The 22,296-nt window shown below is 42.4% G+C and overlaps 1 long non-coding RNA gene across 2 annotated transcripts; it reads right to left on the bottom strand.

Moving 5' to 3' along the window:
* Positions 1 to 20,328: 20,328 nt before the first annotated feature.
* On the bottom strand, positions 20,329 to 22,294 carry LOC127944175 (uncharacterized). Of its 2 annotated transcripts, XR_008150291.1 has the most exons (3): positions 22,207 to 22,294; positions 21,486 to 22,131; positions 20,329 to 21,105 (listed from the first exon to the last, which is right to left on the bottom strand). It is a non-coding gene; the product is annotated as an uncharacterized LOC127944175 (long non-coding RNA). The 2 variants fall into 2 exon arrangements; XR_008150290.1 differs by having other exon boundaries at positions 21,486 to 22,288.
* Positions 22,295 to 22,296: the final 2 nt, after the last annotated feature.

The following is a 22,296-nucleotide window of genomic DNA, read 5'->3' as shown; positions in this document are numbered from 1 at the left end:
GGATCTCGATCTGCTACGGAGGCCTTCACCTTCATCGACCCCCACTACTGCATCTCGCCCCCAGCGGAGGCGCCACAAGTGGCGTGAGAGGAAGCAGAAGAGGGGGAAGCGCGGAGGTATCCGATCTAGGCTAACGGCTAACCCACGCAAGCCATCTGTCCCCACCATCGTACTGGCTAATGTACGCTCGTTGGACAATAAACTGGACTACATTCGTTTACTACGCTCAACTCAGAGGACTGTAAGAGACTGTTGTGTTTTTGTGTTCACGGAAACATGGCTCAGCAACAGCGTTCCAGATGGCGCTATTCAGCTCGACCAGCTGACATGCTATCGAGCGGACAGAGCTCTCGTCGCGGGAGGAAAAACCCGCGGCGGCGGGCTTTGTGTTTACATCAATGACGCGTGGTGCCGCGATACTGTTGTGATCAGCAAACACTGCTCAACCCTGGTGGAGTTTATGATTATTAAGTGCAGGCCGTTCTATCTGCCGAGGGAATATACTGCTATACTGCTCATTTCAGTGTACATTCCCCCATTCAACATCACCAGCAACAGGAGCGACGCACTTAATGAACTGTACCAACACATCAGTGAGCAGCAGACAGCACACCCGGATGCTTTTCTCATCATAGCTGGGGATTTCAACCATGCTGACCTTAAGAGTGTGTTTCCAAAAATACACCAGCACATCAACTTTCCAACACGAGGTAATAACATTTTGGACTTTGTTTACACCACACAGAGAGGAGCTTACAAAACCCTCCCCCTCCCCCACCTCGGAGCCTCAGATCACATCACTGTTATGCTAATGCCTGCATACAGACCACTCAGTAAAGTCGCCAAACCAGTTCACAAACAGATTAAAGTGTGGCCAGAAGGATCATCAGAGATTCTTCAGGACTGCTTCAACACAACTGACTGGGACATGTTTAAACAGGCTGCCACATGCAATAACACCACTGACCTCCAGGAGTACTCAGAGACTGTTACTGCCTACATCAATAAGTGTATTGATGATGTAACGATCACAAAAACTATCACTGTCCGGGCCAACCAGAAGCCATGGATGACGGGGGAGGTCTACAGACTCCTGAAGACACGGAATGCTGCCTTCAGAGCTGGAGATGAGGTGGGCCTGAGAACAGCTAGGGCCAACCTGTCCCGCGGCATCAGAGAGGCTAAGAGACAGCACTCCAGGAGGATAGCTCACCAATTCAGCAACAGCAGAGACACTAGGAGCCTGTGGCAGGGGATACAGACCATTACGGACTACAAGCCCCCACCACGGACCTGTGACAACAACATCTCTCTGCTGACCGAGCTGAACACCTTCTTCGCTCGCTTTGAGCAACAAAACAGCACCACTGCACAGAAGACTCCACCTCCTCCCAGCGACCAGGTGATGACTCTGACCCCAGACAGCGTGAGGAGATCCTTCAGCAGGATCAATGCCCGCAAAGCTCCGGGTCCTGACAACATACCTGGGCATGTACTGAAAGACTGTGCAGCAGAACTCACTGATGTCTTCACAGACATTTTTAACATCTCACTGAGTCAGGCTGTTGTTCCCACATGCTTTAAAACTACCACTATCATCCCAGTCCCGAAGAAGCCATCTCCATCCTGCTTCAATGACTACCGTCCTGTTGCACTTACCCCCATCCTCATGAAGTGCTTTGAACGGCTAGTCATGCACCACATCAAGTCTGCCCTCCCCCCCTCCCTGGACCCCTTCCAGTTTGCATATCGGTCCAACCGGTCGACCGATGATGCCATCTCCACTGCCGTCCACTCAGCAACTCACCCATCTGGAAAAAAAGGACTCTTATGTCAGAATGCTGTTCATAGACTTCAGTTCAGCATTCAACACAATCATCCCTCAACAGCTCATCTACAAGCTGAGTCAGCTGGGGCTCAACACTTCGCTGTGCAACTGGCTGTTGGACTTTCTGACTGGAAGACCTCAGGCAGTACGGGTCGGCAGCAACACATCCAGCACCATCACACTGAACACTGGGGCCCCCCAAGGATGTGTGCTGAGCCCCCTCCTCTTCACTCTGCTGACCCATGACTGCACACCGTCACACAGCTCCAACCTCTTCATTAAGTTTGCAGATGACACGACGGTGGTGGGTCTCATTAGCAACAAAGATGAGACAAACTACAGGAGTGAGGTGAGCCGCCTGGCTGGGTGGTGCAGTGACAACAATCTCTCTCTGAATGTGGAGAAGACGAAGGAGATTGTTGTAGACTTCAGGAGAGCACACACTCAGCACGTTCCTCTGACCATCAATGGTGCGACTGTGGAGAGAGTGAGCAGCACCAAGTTCCTGGGTGTGCATATCACATAGGACCTCTTCTGGACTGAAAACACCGCAGCACTGGCCAAGAAATCACAACAGCGTCTCTACTTCCTCCGCAAACTGAGGAGAGCCAGAGCCCCACCCCCCATCTTGTACACATTCTACAGAGGCACCATCGAGAGCATCCTGACGAGCTGCATCACTGTGTGGTATGGAGCCTGCAACGCGTTCTGCCGAAAGACTCTACAACGCATAGTGAGAGCAGCTGAGAAGATCATTGGTGTCTCTCTACCCTCCCTCCAGGACATCTATGGAACACGTCTCACCCGCAAAGCCCTCTGCATCACAGGTGATCCCACTCACCCATCACACAGCTTCTTCAGCCTGCTGCCATCAGGGAGGAGACTGCGGAGTCTCCAGGCCAGGACCAGCAGACTGAAGGACAGCTTCATCCACCAGGCTGTCAGGAAGCTGAACTCCCTCCCGAACCTGCCCCCCCTCCCCTCTTCTTTTCCAGGCACCACTGAACTATGAACCCCCCCCCCCACACACACACACACACACACTAATTATATGATGACATGCACGAGTCACTTGTGCAGCATTGGTCTGCTCACTCACCACTCACTACCTCATTCGGCATGGAACTTTTTTTTTTTGCACTAAAAAATCTTTTAACTGCACTGTTGTTCACTTCATTGATTTGCACTATATCTGTCATTTACCTTGCGCTGCTTTATTTAACTTTATTTTAACCTTTTATTTTTATTATATGTCTTTTTTTTATATAATTCCCGTATTGTATAATTGTATCTACATTTTATATTTGATCTAGTTATTTTTTAGGCTTTAATGTTAATGTTATCTGTATGCACCGGGGTCTGAGAGTAACGCAATTTCGATTCTCTGCATGTATGTACTGTACATGAGGAAATTGACAATAAAGCAGACTTGAACTTGAACTTGAATTAGTGAAAAAATTATATTGCAAAAGTTGTGACATTTGCCAAGTATGGAAGCCACTGAATTGGTACTCTGAATTTAACCCATCTAAGTGCACACACACAACAGTGAGAAGTGAACTCACACCTGGAGCAGTGGGCAGCTATATATCCAGCAAGAGAAGAGTGCGCTGTTCATTCACTCCCTCCACCTACTTCTCCTGCTAGCACCTAGAGTCAAACCTGCGACCTTCGGGTTGCAAGGCCAAGTCTCTAACCATTAGGCCACATCTGCCCCTCTAATATTCACTTATCACTAAAACACCCTCTGTTTTGCTTTAGATGACAACCTTTTTATGCGCGATCAGAATTCAGTCTGCAATCCTTTTTGTGAAGTTGCCTCCAGAATAACTGAATCCTGATAGCTGAGGCTGTTAACAATTACAAATGTGATATTTATTTTGATGAACAAACACCAACAAACAAAAACTTCCATATAATCTTATGAACAAAAGTACACTGTAAATTGACATTGGTTAGAGACATTATGTTACATCCACCCTGTCACGGTTGGTAAACCGTGATCTCGGGGTGTTTACACTTTGTGGTGAATTCTGTGTGTTCCCCGTCTGCACTGATTAGTTGTGGGCGTCTCTGTTAATTGTATCAGCAACAGCTGTCACTCATTACTCATCCACTATATAATGGCTTGTCTCACGTCTTGTGTTTGTGAGATCGTTGTTCTATGTTTGCTGTGTTTAACCCCCGTCTGGCTTCAGTGTTGTTTTGCGTTTGGATGTCTGTGTTTCCCCAGAACCTCATCCACTCTTCGCATGTTCACTCAGCCACGGACACTTACCTTCGGCTCTATTCCCCGCAGTTCCTGTGCCAGTCTCTCCTGCTGCCTCACGCCGTCAACATCTGGATTCCTCACCTTCTCTCCACCACCGTCTGGACTTCTCACCGCTACACCATCCCTTCGGAGTGTCGCTGTCTCATCGTCATTGTGTGTTTACGTACCATCACCATATCTTCTCATTAAAACCTTTTACTCACTATTGTTTCCAGACTGTCCTTTCACCAGCCGTCACAGAACGATCTCACCAACATGGAAGCAGCGAGCACCAATACCCTCACCGACTTCATGCATCACAGTGGTCAACGCATGGATCAGCAGCAGGAGAGCATCTCTAACACCGGACACGCTATCCGAGCGCTGGTGGCACAGGTGTCAGAGCTCACCCAGCGGATCCATCAGCTCAAATCTCCCACTGCGCCCATCACACCGCCTGCGCCATCCGTTCCCCCGGGGATTCCCCAGGACCACTTCCGGCCAGAGCCGTGACTTCCGGCGCCGAAGAACTATGCAGTGAGCCAACCTTTTGTAGAACATTTCTTTACAAATGCTCGATGCATTTTGCTCTGCAGCCCCACACTTTCGCTACGGAGGAATCCAAAGTAGCGTTCACGCTCACACTTCTCTCTGGCAAGGCTGCCTTATGGGGAACGGCGGTGTGGGAGAATCAACACCCGTGTTGTGCCTCGTTCCACCTCCTATCGGATGAGATAAAGAGAGTCTTCGACCGGGCCGCGACCGGCAGGGAGGCCGCCCATCACCTCTCGGAACTCCGGCAAGTTCTGTCAACGATCACGAGCCCATGCAGGTGGGTAGAGCTCGGCTGTCCCGGAGGGAGAGGGAACGGCGGAGGTCCCAAAGACTATGTTTATACTGCTGAGGCTCTGACCATAACAACTACTCAGGCCCGGTTAAAAGACCCAGCTCGGTAGTAAACTTGAGGCTACTATCGGGTGGGATCTCCGCTGAGAAGTCCTCACCTACATCATCGACCCTCCTTCCGGTGAAACTGCGGTGGAGAAATCAACATCACGAGTGTCACGCCCTTCTGGACTCCGGAGCCGAAGGTAATTTCATTGATTCTTCACTTGCACATCACCTGAACATTCCTGTCCTTCCTGTGTCTCTCCCCACCCATGTCACCGCACTCAACGGCCAGGAACTGCCTCACGTCATGCACCATACAGAACCCATCACTCTGGTCGCTTCTGGCAACCATCAAGAAACCATATCCTTTTTTCTCATGGACTCCCCTGTTGCTCCCATTGTATAAGGTCACCCCTGGTTGTCCAAACATAATCCACGAGTGGAATGAGGTTCTAACACTGTCACATTGTGGAGTGAAAGATGTCATGATCTTGTCTGGTTTCTGCTTGTCCTGTTGTCCCTGTTTCTATCTTTCAGAAGGAGAGCATGGTTTTGCCAAACGTGCCCGTGGAATATCTGGACCTGAAGGAAGTGTTCAGTAAGTCCCGTGCTGCTTCTCTCCCTCCGCATCGTCCCTACGACTGTGCCATAGACTTAGTGTCAGGTAAGTCTCCGCCTAAGGGCAAGTTATACTCTCTTTCTATTCATGAGAGGGAGGTCATGGAGAAATACATTTCTGATTCCTTAGCCTCTGGGTTCATCCGCCCTTCCTCTTCTCCAGCGGGGCGGGGTTCTTTTTTGTGGGTAAGAAGGATGGTTCTCTGCGACCTTGCATTGATTACCGAGAGCTGAACAACATTACTATTAAGAATACTTATCCTTTACCACTCATGTCTTCAGCTTTCGAGAGGTTGCAGGGAGCATCCATATTTAAAAAATTGGATTTACGTAACGCTTATCATTTGGTCCGCATCAGGGAGGGGGATGAATGGAAAACCGCCTTCAATACACCTAGAGGGCACTTTGAGTACTTGGTGATGCCGTTCGGGCTCTCCAACTTGCCCAGGGTTTTTCAAGCACTCGTGAATAACGTGTTGAGAGATATGGTAGATCAGTTTATATATGTTTACCTGGATGACATACTGATTTTTTCTTCATCTCTCCAGGAACACGTTTAACACGTCAGACGAGTGCTCCAGAGGCAACTTGAGAATGGGCTTTTTGTCAAGGCGGAGAAATGCGTATTCCATACACAGTCTGTTCCCTTCTTAGGGTATATTGTTTCATCCGAAGGAATACGTATGGACCCTGACAAAGTTAAGGCTGTGATAGATTGGCCATCTCCAGATTCCCGTAAGGCCCTACAGCGGTTTCTGGGGTTCGCCAATTTCTATCGATGTTTCATTCGTAATTTCAGCCAACTAGCCTCACCTCTGACAGCCTTGACCTCCCCCAGTACTCCGTTCAGGTGGTCGGACGCAGCTGAGGCTGCGTTCACTAACCTCAAGAGCCGCTTTGTTTCGGCTCCCATCCTTGTGGCCCCTGATTCCACATGGCAGTTCGTGGTGGAGGTCGACGCATCAGAGGTGGGGATAGGAGCAGTGTTGTCCCAACGTGCTGCTCCGGACGATAAGGTACACCCTTGCGCGTTCTTTTCACATCGATTATCTCCTGCCGAACGTAATTATGACATTGGCAATAGAGAGTTGTTGGCAGTCAAATTAGCGTTGGAGGAGTGGCGCCACTGGTTAGAGGTTTCAGGGGTTCCCTTTATTGTTTGGACCGATCACAAGAATTTAGAATACATCAGAACTGCCAAAATACTTTTTTTCGGTCGTTTTGAATTTACCCTATTGTACCGCCCGGGTTCCAAAAATGTCAAACCCGATTCTTTGTCACGTCTTTTTGATCCCTCCGCCCGTCCTGTTACTCCCGAGTGTATTTTGCCTGAGAGATTAGTGGTGTCAGCACTCGTATGGGAAGTTGAGTCGAAGATCAAGACGGCCTTAGAAGGGGTAATGCCTCCGTCCGGTTGCCCACCAAACCGTTTATTTGTGCCGGGGGAGTTAAGGTCCGAAGTGGTCCAGTGGGGTCATTGTTCTAACATGGCTTGTCACCCAGGGATAAGTAGAACTAATGGTTTGGTTAGACAACGATTCTGGTTGCCACGTATGGCTCGCGATGTCCGCGATTTTGTTTTGGCTTGCTCAGTTTGTGCCAGTGGTAAGTCATCTAACCGACCTCCTGATGGGCTTCTTCAACCGCTGTCTGTCCCTTCGAGACCCTGGTCCCATATCGCTCTAGATTTTGTTACCGCCCTCCCGCCCTCTAATGGCATGATGGTCGTTTTGACCGTAGTGGACCGGTTCTCGAAGGCGGCACATTTCATTCCCTTGCCCAAATTATCGACAGCCAAGGAGACAGTGGTTACTGGTCTTAGATCACGTCTTTCGGCTTCATGGCCTCCCGGTAGACGTGGTTTCAGACAGGGGATCTCAGTTTATATCCAAATTTTGGAAAGATTTCTGCAAATTGTTAGGGGCGTCAATTAGCTTGTCATCGGGTTATCATCCCCAAAGCAACGGACAATCTGAGCGAGCCAACCAAGATTTAGAGAGGACGTTGAGATGTTTGGTCTCCAAGAATCCTTCTTCCTGGAGTCAACAACTCTCTATGGTGGAGTACACCCACAATTTGTTGCCAGTGTCAGCTACGGGCCTCTCTCTGTTTCAGTGTAGTGTAGGGTACCAGCCACCAGCGTTTCCCAGTCTGGAATCTGAAGTCGTGGTCCCCTCCGCTCACGCGTTTGTCCAGAGGTGTCACAGTAACCTGGACCAGAGCCCGTGAGACTCTGCTCCGGGTGAGGGAGCGCACTAAGGCCAAGGCCGATCGCCACCGGTCAAAGCCTCCCGTCTACGTCGTGGGTAAAAAAGTGTGGCTTTCTACCAGTAACATTCCTCTGCGATTCGTTTCGAATAAATTAGCTCCCTAATTTATTGGCCCGTTCACTATCACCAAGATCATTAGTCCGGTGACAGTCCGCCTCAAACTACCTCCTGCGTACAAGACGATACACCCCGCCTTTCATGTGTCCAAAATTAAACCTGTGTTTTATGCACGTATTAATCCCCCTACTCCGGTTCCCCCGCCGCCACGTCTCATAGATGGGGAACCGACATTTTCGGTTAATTGCATTCTGGACTCGAGACGGAGGGGACGAGGATTCCAGTATCTGGTGGACTGGGAAGGTTACAGTCCAGAGGAGAGGAGTTGGGTACCTGCTAGGGACATATTGGATCACTCCCTTATTGATGACTACAATCAGCAGGTACGCCCTTCTGGGAACTCCAGGAGGAGTTTTTTTGGGGGGGGTGGGGGTGGGGGTACTGTCACGGTTGGTAAACCGTGATATCGGGGTGTTTACACTTTGTGGTGAATTCTGTGTGTTCCGCATCTGCACTGATTAGTTGTGGGCGTCTCCGTTAATTGTATCAGCAACAGCTGTCACTCATTACTCATCCACTATATAATGGCTTGTCTCACGTCTTGTGTTTGTGAGATTGTTGTTCTATGTTTGCTGTGTTTACCCCCCGTCTGGCTTCAATGTTGTTTTGCGTTTAGATGTCTGTGTTTCCCCAGAACCTCATCCACTCTTCGCACGTTCACTCAGCCACGGACACTTACCTTCGGCTCTATTCCCCGCAGTTCCTGTGCCACTCTCTCCTGCTGCCTCATGCCGTCAACATCCGGATTCCTCACCTTCTCTCCACCACCGTCTGGACTTCTCACCACTACACCATCCCTTTGGAGTGTCGCTGTCTCATCGTCATTGTGTGTTTATGTACCATCAGCATATCTTCTCATTAAAACCTTTTACTCGCTATTGTTTCCAGACTGTCCTTTCACCAGCCGTCACACACCCTCCTTATTTGTAAATTGATGTTGACTTGAGACATTGACTTGAACTTGATTTTTGTTACTTTACTTGATGACTAAATGTCAGTGTTTGACATAAATTTGATGTTGGCTTCAGATGTTGGTTTAAGTTTGAATTTCAGTTAGTTAATCCAAAAAAACTAAAACCAACACAAGAGGTCTAATTTCTTATGATTTGGGAATTTGAAATTGTTTGGACATTACCATTATGATGGTAAGGAGATGTTGGGTTTTGGATGCCATACCTGATGACTAAATATCAGTATTCTATGTCAAATTGACGTTGACTTGAGACATTTGGTTTTGGTCACCATACCAACTAACTACTTGACAGTATTTGATGTCAATTTCATATTCATTTTAAATGTTGGCTACAGTATATGTTGGATTTTGGTTACTTTGCAATCTAACCAACAACATATCACTGTCTAAGGATGTCAGTATTGTACTTCAAATTAACATTAGTATTAGATATTAAATTTTGGTCACCTTGTGTCTCAACCAAAATGCAGCCAAATATTGAAGTCTTATGACGTTGTCTGTTAGCTGGGAAACTTAAAAAAAAAAAAGACAATTCATTATTTGATGTAAAAGTCAGCTATATTTGTGTTCTGAATACACATGAGTTTTTCAAATGTAAAAATACACCCAAATATAAAAATAAGATGATGTACTTTAAAATTAAAATGAAGAATGCTAAACAGCTAGTACGGACGTAAATTTTTTATATAATGAGCAACATTTGAGATACAAGAATACCTTGTAAATTACTTCAATGACCACTGCCTTACAGTTGAAGGCCCCTGTAAAGCAAAAAAAGACTTCACACACAAATCTCTGTCCCTGGTTTTTTTGTGGAAATCCACTAATTTTGAAGTACACAGACTATATTTAAAAGAGCTAATTGTTTTGCTAAATGAAATGATGAAGCAGGCCATATCTAAATATTTTTCTGTTCTTGTTAGCCAGAATAAGAGAAACCCTAAAGTTGTCACTGAGACATAAGAATATTGTTTCACCTTCTACTCTATTGGTGCCTGTTTCCCCGTTGAGGACTGCAACAATTTCTTTAAATATTTTGTAAATAAGGTAAATTAAATCAAAAGTAGTATAAAAACATCTGATGAGGACCAAATAGTAGTACCTACCCCAAATTGCTTCTGGGCTAACTTTTCTGGCGTTTCACTAGAGGATATCATGCTCTTATTTAAAAAAAAATGAAGCCATCCTCTTGCCCATTGGATATAATACCAACATTCTTATTTATGAAAGGAATAGATCTTGTTGGTCCTAGTTTTGTCAATATTAACATTCCATTGTCCACTGGGATCATCCCAAAGTTTTATAAACAGGCTGTGATAAGCCCCATTTAAAAAAAAAGCATAATTTGGATCCAGCGGAGCATTGTAATCTAGGCCAATATCTAAATTGCCTTTTCTCTCAGAAATCTTGGAGAAAGTAGTAGCTGAGCAGCTGACAACTTTTCTAAGTAACAATGACCTCCTTAAATCTGGTTTTAGAAAGATGCACTCAAAACTGCTCTCCTTAAAGTATCTAATGAAATCCTAAGTGCAGCAGACTCCGGAAGATACTCAGTATTGGTTTTATTGGATTTATCATCAGCCTTTGATACAGTAGACCACAAAACATTCCTCAATAGACTGGAAAACGAGTTTGGTATGGCTGGGTCCATTTTAAAATGGTTTTTCCTCCTACCTGAGTGATAGAACTTATTCTGTTCAAGTAAATGGCATACTGTGTGATGCCACCCCATTCTTGAATTGTGTCCCCCAAGGCTCTGTCCTAGGTCCACTTCTGTTCTTAATGTACATTACTCCTCTTGGAAATATATTAAACCCAGAGGTGTAAAATTCTTGAGTAATTTTACTTGATTACTGTACTTAAGTATTATTTTGGTGGATTTGTACTTTACTCAACTACAAACTGCCTAATTGTACTTTTACTTGATTACATAATTGAAGAAAAAACAGTACTTTTTACTCATTACAATTTTATTTCATCTTGAAAAGTACATTATATTTTATTTTATCTTATACACATTAAATATGGTAAACAGAAGCTCAAACATGTGTGCCTGACGTGAGAACTAAAGATCATTGTTTTCATGCATCAAACACACACATTTCTACTCCAATTATGGCTTTCATCAGGTAAATGTCTGGCTTCAAAAGTTCACCACCAAATCTGAGGAAGCAATATTGAGGTAGCAAAGTTGTGTTTTCCTGCAAAAAAAAAAGTTTATTCATTATTTTTTCGGTTTTGATAGAGCCATTAGCTATGTAATATGTTAGCTGAATGCGCAAAATTGAGTACAAATTAAATCAGTGATGAGAATTTAAATGCAATTAATATTTTTGTGGGATTTTTTTTGTTAAATGTTACAAATCTCAAAAAAGTGTTTAAATAAACATTATATGCTAAATAAATTGTAATTCATGTTTATTGATGTTCTTACCAGGTGGTGGATAAGTTGTATCTTAATAATTACATTCTTTTCTCATTAATTCATCTAATTAGTCACAAATTATTATAAATCAATATTTGCTAAATTATCTAAATGCCCCAACTAAATATTTAAAAGATTAATTGTCCTTTTAGACAGTGACGTTGAATAGACAACAGAAATAAATATTTTTAGTCCTTATAATGAAAGGGGTCAAGACCACTTCAGAAACCACACAAACTGAACATGACGGTCAAGATGAAAATATTGGTATTTGTATTTTTCTTACACATCATTACACATACACTTCAGAAGACTGTGATTCATTAACAGCGGTTGCATATGTTACTGTCATATTCTCTTTGTGTATAGTTTTTGAAGTGTCATTTTTGAAAGTCCCATACACTTGCAATGTATTTTTTTTTTTCTAAAACTCTTAGTGTTCATCTGATAAATGAAAGTCATATAGGATGGCATGAGAGTGGAAATGATGGAGTTTCCTTTTAACCCTTGTGCATTGTTCAAATTCACTACCCTTTCGTTATGTTCGGGATGAAAACATCCACTCAATTAAACTGCTGTAAAAATGTATCAGAATCATATATTTGTCAATATTTTTGCATAAATGTGTTAATCAACTTCAGTCCTGATCAAAACTACCAAATCTTTTTAAAAAATCCAAGATTTTAACTCTTTAATTGACAAGTTCATAAATGATGTCACTGATTGAAAATGACTTATTTTCAATATAAAAGTAATTGTGGCTGGATTAAAAAAAAAAAAAAAAAAACTTTTTATAACAGTCTTGGGCATGTCAAAGATTAGTAGCAACATTGGCTTTGATGCATTTTTAGTTTTTGTGCAGCATTAGATTTAAATTTTTTCCCCTAATTTGTTGTTGGTGGATGTTTTTGCCTCATTGACTTCCATTATAATTAAATTTTTTGATTGCAAAGCCATGACACCATATAATCATGCATTCTTGATTGTTTGTGGTTTTCCCTTTTGGGAAGAGTTAAAATTTGTTATTTTTACAGTTGATCACTAGGTGGGACCATTAACCCCTTAGATAGGCCTGTCCAAAAAAAGCTTAGTTTCTGACTTTTATTTGAAGCTATATGGAGTATCACAGCATATTATAATGTGTGAGTATGTGTGTGTGTGTGTGTGTGTGTGTGTGTGAGAGAGAGAGAGAGAGAGAGAGAGAGAGAGAGAGAAAGAGAGACATTTGCGCACTTACCTTAATGTATTTGAGAAAAACAAAATGTACACCTCAGCTCTCAGAACTACATGGAGTAAACAAAAGTGTATTTATGGACCTGCTGCCTTTTAATGGTGGTGATAAGTATAGACTTAACAAAAGCAAAGTACGTGGATTTAAACACTTGCATCCCATCGTGCTGGTCATTTAATGGTGAGAAGAGCAGCAAGCAACACGAGAAAGGGCTTGACTTGTACCAAAGTTTTAGTAATGATTATGCAGCTTGACCCCTCCAGCGAGCTGCAGCTTATTTGAAGTTGGTATTGCATTTTGGTTCATTATACATTATGTTCATAAATTTGATGCAAAGTAGATTTTTTTACAGGATTTTCATGTTTTAAACTGGCTTTACAATCAAGAAAATATGAGCATTTCACACATAGACCATCCGTACTTTTCACCATCAAAAGCAGGTGCGTAAACACACTTCTTTTTTTATTGTTTACTCCATGTAGTTCTGAGGTGCATATTTGGATTTTTTCAGATACATCAAGTTAAGTGCACAAAAGGTCTCTCTCTCTCACACACTCTCTCTCTCTCACACACACACACACACACACACAAACACAAACACTATAATTTGCTGTTATACTCTATATAACTCCATATACAAGCCAGAAACTAAGCCTTTTCTTGCATAGGCCTATCTAAAGGGTTAATGGTCCCACCTAGTGATCAACTATAAAAATAAATTTTACTTCTTCCCAAAAGGGAAAACCACAAACAATCAAGAATGCATGATTACATTCTTGAACACTTGAACATCGAATTGGATCATTTTTGCTCTTGTGCCAACAAATACATACAAAATATGTAAAAATATCCACCTTGGAAATTATGCTCGAAAAAACTGAGTTGAGGGAAAAAGTGAGATGTTTATTATATTGGATGCGTTCATCGTCTCTTAAAGTGACCGCGCCTAATTTAGCTACTGGCTGCTGTAATGTAAATCCAAAAAAACAGTCAAACCAAAAATTAGATATAATTTTTGATATATATAGCAAAACTGTAATAATATGAGAAATGTTGAAGGTGTCTGAATAAATGTAGGTTTGATTGTATATTTCATTTTTACATTGAAGACTATCCAGTGCTATTTTACATTTAATTATTTGGTTTCTGTACCTTGACACCTACAAACTTGAAAAAAAATTAAACATTGTGTAAATAGCACAAATAAATCAAAATAAACTAACATATATATTAAACAATTTCAAACAGGGTCCAACCTTCACCGGGACCCCGCTGACCCCAGCTACGGCAATTCAAATGAGCCATTTTAATCTAGATTAATCTAGATTCATTAAAAAAATTAATCTATGCCCACCACTAATATATATATATATATATATATATATATATATATATATATATATATATATATATAAATAATATATATATATATATATATATATATATATATATATATACATATATATATTAGGGGTGTAACGATACGCGTATTCGTATTGAACCGTTCGGTACGAGGCTTTCGGTTCGGTACGCGGTACGCATTATGTACCGAACGGTTCGTTGGACTAATTAATTATATTTTGAAAAAAAAAAGAGAAATATAATGATATGCGTTCAACAAGGTAGCCCAATAACCCAAACGACGTAACAGGCAATGCCCCTGACACTGCCAAAGAAGAAAAAAAACACGAACTTATATGTTTATGTTAGGCTACTCAGTCAGGTGCTCGCTCACTCAGCACGCGCTGAAGGCTCGTTGCAAAACGGCCAATGCGTTTAACAGACGAGAAATAGAAGATCCTCCAATAACCAACAGGTCTGGTGTTTGGGTGCACTTTGGATTCCCTTTAAGCTATAATGGTGATGGCAAGAGAGTGGTGGATAAAAAAACAACGGTATGTCGCATCTGCTACATGACAATAGGGTACACCGGCGAAAAAAAAAAAAAAAAAAACACCAGCGGGAATACTTGAAACATGTCAACTCATTTACGCCGACATCACCTTATTGTGTCAGTATCTGGGAAAAGACAAAAAAAAGGAGAAACATACACGCAACAAACTATCCCAGCAGCATTTAGACCGACATTTCCAACGGATTCAAACAGGGCAAAAGACATCACCGCGGCGATCGGTAGGCTTCATTTACGTTATAGCCGTGGATATGAGACCTTACTATTTACCATTCATTCTGTCATCCATTCATTCTTCATCTTGGCTGAGCTTTCAACGTTGTTACAGGAAAGGATGAAGCTGATTGGTTAGTTCTTGTCACATGACCCGCGGTGCGCTTGAGGCATTCTGAAAAGTTGAGATGTTTTTACATTTTGCTGTATCTAAAACGTACCGAACCGAACCGAAACCGTGACATCAGTGTATCGTATCGAGCCGAACCGTGAATTTTGTGAACCGTTACACCCCTAATATATATATATCTGGAGCAGCCTCCGCCATTCTTTCAAATCGACTCTCTCAAGAAATCCGCCCTCCTCTGATTGGCTGTGAACCTGAAACAAACCAATCAATCCTACGATGGCAGCGAGTATTACCCAATCAGGGGCAGAATAGGATGAGTCTTCACAGAATGCCGGTGAGATGATTTGCATGAGATGCTGCATTGAAGACAACTCCGAAAATACGGGACAAACCCCATCCCCTATTGATTCAAAACGGGACGCACTATTTTATTCTCAAATACGGGACTATTCCGTATTTTAAGGGAAGGGTGGCAACTAGGGCTGTAGTACTCGAGTCCGGTCTTGGACTTGAATTTGCACTCGGACTTGTCTCGGACTTGGCCATTGGACTCGCCAAGTCTTCTAGTTGGTCTCGACCGAGTCCAGCAAAAAAATAAAATAAAACATTTCTCCTTCAAAACAAAACCACATTTGCATGATGTCGCGACTGAAAACGTGTGGAAAACGCTAGGCGCGCCGCTCTCCTTATTTCCAAAGCACTCTGTAGCCTGCGCTTGCGCTCCAGTGGCGTCTGCTGTTGCTGAGCAACCATGACCCGCTCTCCATGATGACGCAGAAGTTTCAGCAAAGAATAAATGGATTTCCAGCACTAAACATCCCTTGCAATAGCTCTGCTAATTCATTTAAAAAATGGCTATCCTTGTACAACTATGATCATCTGTTTCTCCATCTTGCCTTAGCTTTCAGTATTGTTCCGGGAAAGGATGTGCATGACCAGTGGTGCACTTACTGCGACCTGAAAAGTTTAGATGTTTCTAATTTAATTTTCTACCTGTTAGATTGTGTTTTATTTACGTCTACACCTAGATAGGCTTTTTTTGCCGTATTAATGTATAGCCTTATGCAACAATTACATATGTAAATTTTAAAAACTTATATATGACATTACATATTTACATTTTCATGTAACAGCCAGTATTTGTATCTGTAACAATCACAAAATTTTTCCTATCTGCATTCGGATACAACATCGTACAGTTACTTGATAAGACTGTTATGACTTTTTATATATTTTTTTGTAGTTATCACTGAACTACGGAGCCCCTAAAGTGACCTTTGCAAAAAAAATAAAAACACAGAATTTTGCGTGCGCACGAGAAACTATGGCGTGCGCACGAGAAACTATTGCGTGCTCACGAGAAACTATGGCGTGCTCACGAGAAACTATGGCGTGCGCACGAGAAACTATTGCGTGCGCACGAGAATCTTTTTGCTTGCTCAAGCGTTACAGTTTCCGTTTCACTCTCTGCCATCACTCTCTGGAAGCAAAAGCATGGATGCGCACAAATTAATTGAGATCTATTTTAAACTTGGCCTTCAGTACAGAGAAATTGTCTCTGTTCTTGCATTTCAACACAGATATATAATCACTGAGCGGCATCTAAAACGCATTTTGAGGTCTAGACGCCTGTTTCGACGAAAAGACTACTCAAGCTTCGAAGACGCTATCGCATTTATTCAGCATCAACTCCAAACATCAGGCCAGCTCCACGGATACAGGTGGATGCATGCAAAGTGTAACGAAAACGGACTGCATGTTAGAAAAGAACATGTTCGCTTCATTTTGAGCTTCTTAGATCCTGCTGGAGTAGAATTTAGGAAAGCCCGACGTCTCCATCGGCGTAACTATTTCGCAAAAGGACCGAATTACATCTGGCATTTTGATTCCTACGATAAACTAAAGCCATATGGTATTTGTATTAACGGCTGTATTGACGGCTTTTCAAGGAAGATCATTTGGCTAAATGTGTTCACAACCAGCAGTGACCCGAAAGTCGTCGGAGGATACTACGTGGAAACAGTGGAGAGTTCAGGTGGCTGTCCTCGGATCATGAGAGGCGACTGTGGAACAGAGAACGGGCACGTGAGAGACTTCCAGCGTTTGCTCAGACGCAACATTCTGCCAGACTCCAACATTGACAGCTACCTGGAAGGTGCAAGCACAGCCAATCAGCGAATAGAGAGTTGGTGGGGATTCCTCAGGAAAGAATGCATGGAATTTTTCATCTCTTTGTTCACTGACCTGAAGGACAGAGGATTGTTCGATGGGGGATTTTTGGATAAAAATCTCATCCGTTTCTGTTTCTTGGGAATTATCCAGGTGAGTTTTGTCTTAAAAGTTAACGATGTAGGCATAGTGCACACTGCACAGCATATTTTACCTATAAAGCATTGCTTTGAGATTCACCAAAAGTATCGCGAATCCATGTTATCATCCATAACATTGCCAATTTATTCGTTTTATTTTATAGTTTTTACTGAATTAATGTAACAATTCATATTTTATTGAAGTAAAAACAAACCTTATAAGTAAATAATTGTGTAATAAAAATGCACATTAATAAAAAATAAAGACTAATGCCTATTTGTGAAAATGTCATAATCTGCATCATCAAAAGTGTATATTGTTTTATATAGGTGATCATTTACTGTGTGTGGTCAAACTAACCCCCCAAGTCCATGAGTGTGACTGACTTGGATGAACTATCCCTTCAATTCCAAAACTGAAAATTATTTACTCGCCTGGTCAGTGTATCTTTTGGTCATTTGATTTTCTATTTAAAAATAAATAAAGATAAATGAGAAACGGTTTGATTTTTCTTTTTTTCGTTTTGTTTAAGAAACTGAAAAAGAAAATGTAGCTGGATTTTTCGTATTTTTGTTTGTGGGTAAAAAAAATGAGATTATGCTTTAATATTTGTTTGAATGTGTGGGCGGCGCTGAAACGCCCCTTTCATCCCTTCTGTACTGCACCTACAAGCGGCAACCGCAGCTCAGTTCATTTTCACCAGGAGTGAAGCGGCAGACAGTTTATGAATCCTCCGGAATCTTTGCTAGTGGTGCTTGCAAGATAAAATAATAATTATAATAATAATTAATTAATTAAATTAATAATAAAATAAAAAATATTATATATTTTTCCATTTGCTGCTATTGACAAATCAGACTTGACAACTTTATTCATAAAACGCCATTTGAATTTTACTTTAGCCTGTGATCTACAACGACATGGAATAAAATATAGGCCTACTACTCATGTTTTGCCTACTTATTTTATTCTAGGCCATTCATAAAAAAATAAAATGGGAAAAACCCAACCCCACATTTATAATACAATTTATATTAAAATAAGTTAAGTTTTGCCCATAATTAGTCTACTTTAAATGTTTTAATTATAGGCTATAGGCTACTTAGAATTATGAACTGAATTCACAAATTCTGTAGATGACCATATGAATATAGTGATGGTGTGACATCGTTACAGATAATGAGTTCAGTCGGGAAACACTGCACCTCTCGTTGGTTTCATTTGAATTACATAGGCCTAAATATAAAATTATTATTATTTTTCTATTTAAATGGTTTATTTTAAAAGTAGGCATGTCCAGCTAGACATGGTTTATCTGATGCATGTGCCTGGTTCATTTAAGTTAATGTAGACCGAGAAAGCACATCCTGTTGAGTTTTGTAAGGTTTTCGTGTTATTTAGGGTGTCTTACGACCCAAACTGACGGAGCTGAAGCTCTTTCCTCTAGTTATCGGGATGGAAGTTGTGGATCAGGATCCGCCGATCAGAGAAGTGCAGCAGACTACACTCTACAAGATAAAGCTTCAGTTGCTGTTGTTTGTAATAGAAAATGAAAACATGTTAGGCTGTGAGGTTTTTCTTAAATAGGCATATAATAAAATTAGTAGGCTAAAAATCTGCATATTTAATGTCATTATAGATCATATAGGCCTACAGTAAAATTCAAATGGCATTGAATAAAGTAATTTCTGTTTGGTCTAAATAAATAAATAAATAAATATAATTATTTTAAAAACAGGATTCATAAACTCTGCTGTCTGCCGCTTCACTCCTGGTGAAAATGAACTGCTGAGCTGCGGTTGCCGCTTGTCGGTGCAGTACAGAAGGGATGAAAGGGGCGTTTCATTTATATTTATTTATTTTTAAATAGAAAATCAAATGACCAAAAGATGCACGGACCTCGCCCTTATGTTGTTCCAAACCTGGATGAGCTCCTTACCTTCATACTGACAACCAAACAGCTGATGGTGGACACCGACTTTCACAGTAAGAAAAACTAATTGGTAAACAGCATTCTTCACAATATTTTATTTTGTGTTCAACAGAAGAAAGGAACTCATTCAGGTTTGGAACAACGTTTTAGATGATATATCCCTTAAATTCTAAGTCTAAGTCATGGACTTATAATTATAATTATAAATATATGCTGTTATTTTTATTTTTTTACTCATCACAATATTCTCAACACAATTTCTTTATGAAATATTACATTTCTATTAAAAAGTAACTTTAATGAAGACCTAAATGAAACGTGTTTATGGATATTGATGATCTAGAGACTAAAAAAAATTACACTCCCAATTGCAGGTTGAATAACTTTAATGCAAACCTTTCTGTCTATAATTATTTACTTAATTGCAGGATGAATTGGATGAAACTGCACGTGTGTGGGATGCGCATGTAATAAGACCATAGAAAAACGAAAGAGTGCCAAGCGGTAGACCCAATGTCATGTACTTATTCCCAGAGCTCTACAGAACAGAGAACTACATGTCACCAGTGGACCCAGGAGACCTACAGCTGTGCAAGACAGAATGCACATTTCGTTCATCTGTACCTTGTGACAGTGATGTCTATGACATTTGTAATTCTGTTATGACTGAAGCAAACGTTGAGCTTCCAAAGGACTCCTATCAAGCAATAGACTTATACTTGCATCTAAGGAATGCAATACTGACTTTATTGTAACCTGTGCTCAAACTGAAAATAAATAGAGGGGTTGGTGGCATTTTTTATTTACAGGATATCTGATGCCCAAATGCTATTGCTAAAGAAGTACTATGATGTAACAATATACATTTCAAAAGGCTTGTATAGCAGTTTAAAGGTGCACTTTGTATCCAGTTTTCAGGAAAAGTACTTCTCTAAAATACATAAAGGGTTAGTTCATCCAAATATAAAAATGTTCATTAATGAATCACCCTCATGTCGTTCCAAACCCGTGAGACCTCCATTCATCTGACGCTGCTGACATGTTTTTTTTTTTTGTTATTGGGCACACTGGAAAACACGTCAGCAGCGTCATACATCAACGGTCACAGCAGTCGCACTTGTCACACCCAGGGGCGGCTATGCTTTGACTAAGCCACACCCCTTCTCAACTTCCACCTCGAGGAGGTCCCCAAAGCCAACCCAATGGCCAAACAACACGAGAACAAGTAAGTGATAAAACAATCTTTATTTAAATATTTAAAAATAGCTTGGGGAATAGGGAAAGGGCAATTAAAACTAAACTCTGACTCGGCCCTCCAGATGGGCTATGGCCGGGAAGAGGTCAGGGAGCAAGGGGGCCACGGGGATCCGGGGCGTGGGACTCGGGGCCCGGCCAGAGTCTTAGGTATCCGTAGCGCCCTCCTTCTTCCTCCTCTTCGCTGAATACAACTCACGGTAAGTACTGGTTCACACAGTTCGTTCTCGGGGTGCTCACTCTCTTTCTCTTCCTCCACAGGCAACGGCTGGGACGCAAAGGCACAGTTAATTCGGCTTGGTTTTTGCTCTCACCTCTTCGCTGTTTGCAGCTCACAGTAAGTACTGGTTCACACAGTTCGTTCCTTGGGTGCTCACTCGCTTTCTCTTTCTCCACAGGCAGCGGCGTAAGTACAGGTTTCCTCGGTCTCTCCTCGTGTTACCCACTCTCTCTCCTTTTCTCTCCACAGGTATCAACTTGGGCACAATAGCACAGTTAGTTTGCTTTGAATGACTCTCACCTCTGGGCTGAACACAGCGTACTGTAAGTACAGGTTTCGCTCTATTTCTCCTCGCGTTATCCACTCTCTCTCCTCCTCTCTACAGGTATCAACTTGGACACAAAACACAGTTACTCTGCTTTGGATGGCTTTCACCTCTGGGCTGGACACAACGTACTGTAAGTACAGGGTTCGCTCTATTCCTCCTCGTGTTATTCACTCTCTCTCCTTTTCTCTCCACAGGTATCAACTTGGGCACAATAACACAGTTAGTTTGCTTTGAATGACTCTCACCTCTGGGCTGAACACAGCGTACTGTAAGTACAGGCTTCGCTCTATTTCTCCTCGCGTTATCCACTCTCTCTCCTCCTCTCTACAGGTATCAACTTGGACACAAAACACAGTTACTCTGCTTTGGATGGCTTTCACCTCTGGGCTGGACACAACGTACTGTAAGTACAGGGTTCGCTCTATTCCTCCTCGTGTTATTCACTCTCTCTCCTTTTCTCTCCACAGGTATCAACTTGGGCACAATAGCACAGTTAGTTTGCTTTGAATGACTCTCACCTCTGGGCTGAACACAGCGTACTGTAAGTACAGGTTTCCTCTGTTTCTCCTTGTGTTACTCACTCTCTCTTTCCTTTTCTCTCCACAGGTATCAGATTGGACACAAAGCACAGTTAGTTTGCTTTGAATAGCTCCCACCTCTGGGCTGGACACAACGTACCGTGCTATCTCCGGAGATCTGAAGCACGCTCACAACATATACTGTACTGAACTAGGCTAGAACCAGCAGTCTCCTTGTCCTCCCGCGACGGAGTGCGTGAAGGCGGGGGTTTATCTGACAGGACACACGGCAATACACAGCAACCCACAGCAATATACAGCACCACGTCAAAATTATAGGTTTTCACAGCACGAAGACTCACCCACCACACTCAGTGTACGAAAAGGACACCCGTCTTCCTTCACTCCGCTTGGTTCGGATCTGGCGATGGAATATGCGGCCTAGCTAGTGATGTCGTCGTTGTGACTACTTCAATAAGTATTCCTTCGGCTCTCCCACCACGCTATATTAGGGGTAGGGCCGCCCTCCTCCTCCTGGGGAGATCTACACAACGCCAGGTCAATATACAGGGCACTTTCGGCTTGCTCTTAGTACTCACATCAATGCCGCTTCCAATCCCCTTTTTCACGTCGTCTCAATTCGCCGTATAATCCGTTCACTTCTCAACCTTTAAGGTTCGCGATGTCTTCACAATCATACAATTCCAGCCTGAGGGAGAGAGAGAGAGTTAGACAGCCACCAGCAGCGCACCAAGACGGGCACGACACAGTGCTTCACACACACCAGAAAGAGCTCCCAGACTGTGAAATAACTTGGCCTTAAGTACTGCCTTGTCCAGCGTATCCTCCAATCACCAACCGCTGTCCCTAACTA

The sequence above is a fragment of the Carassius gibelio genome, chromosome A3, assembly GCF_023724105.1.
Source record: "Carassius gibelio isolate Cgi1373 ecotype wild population from Czech Republic chromosome A3, carGib1.2-hapl.c, whole genome shotgun sequence".
In the NCBI taxonomy this organism is placed as follows: Eukaryota; Metazoa; Chordata; class Actinopteri; order Cypriniformes; family Cyprinidae; genus Carassius; species Carassius gibelio.
Note: the sequence above shows the minus strand (reverse complement) of the source record. Positions and strands in the feature narration are given on the sequence as shown.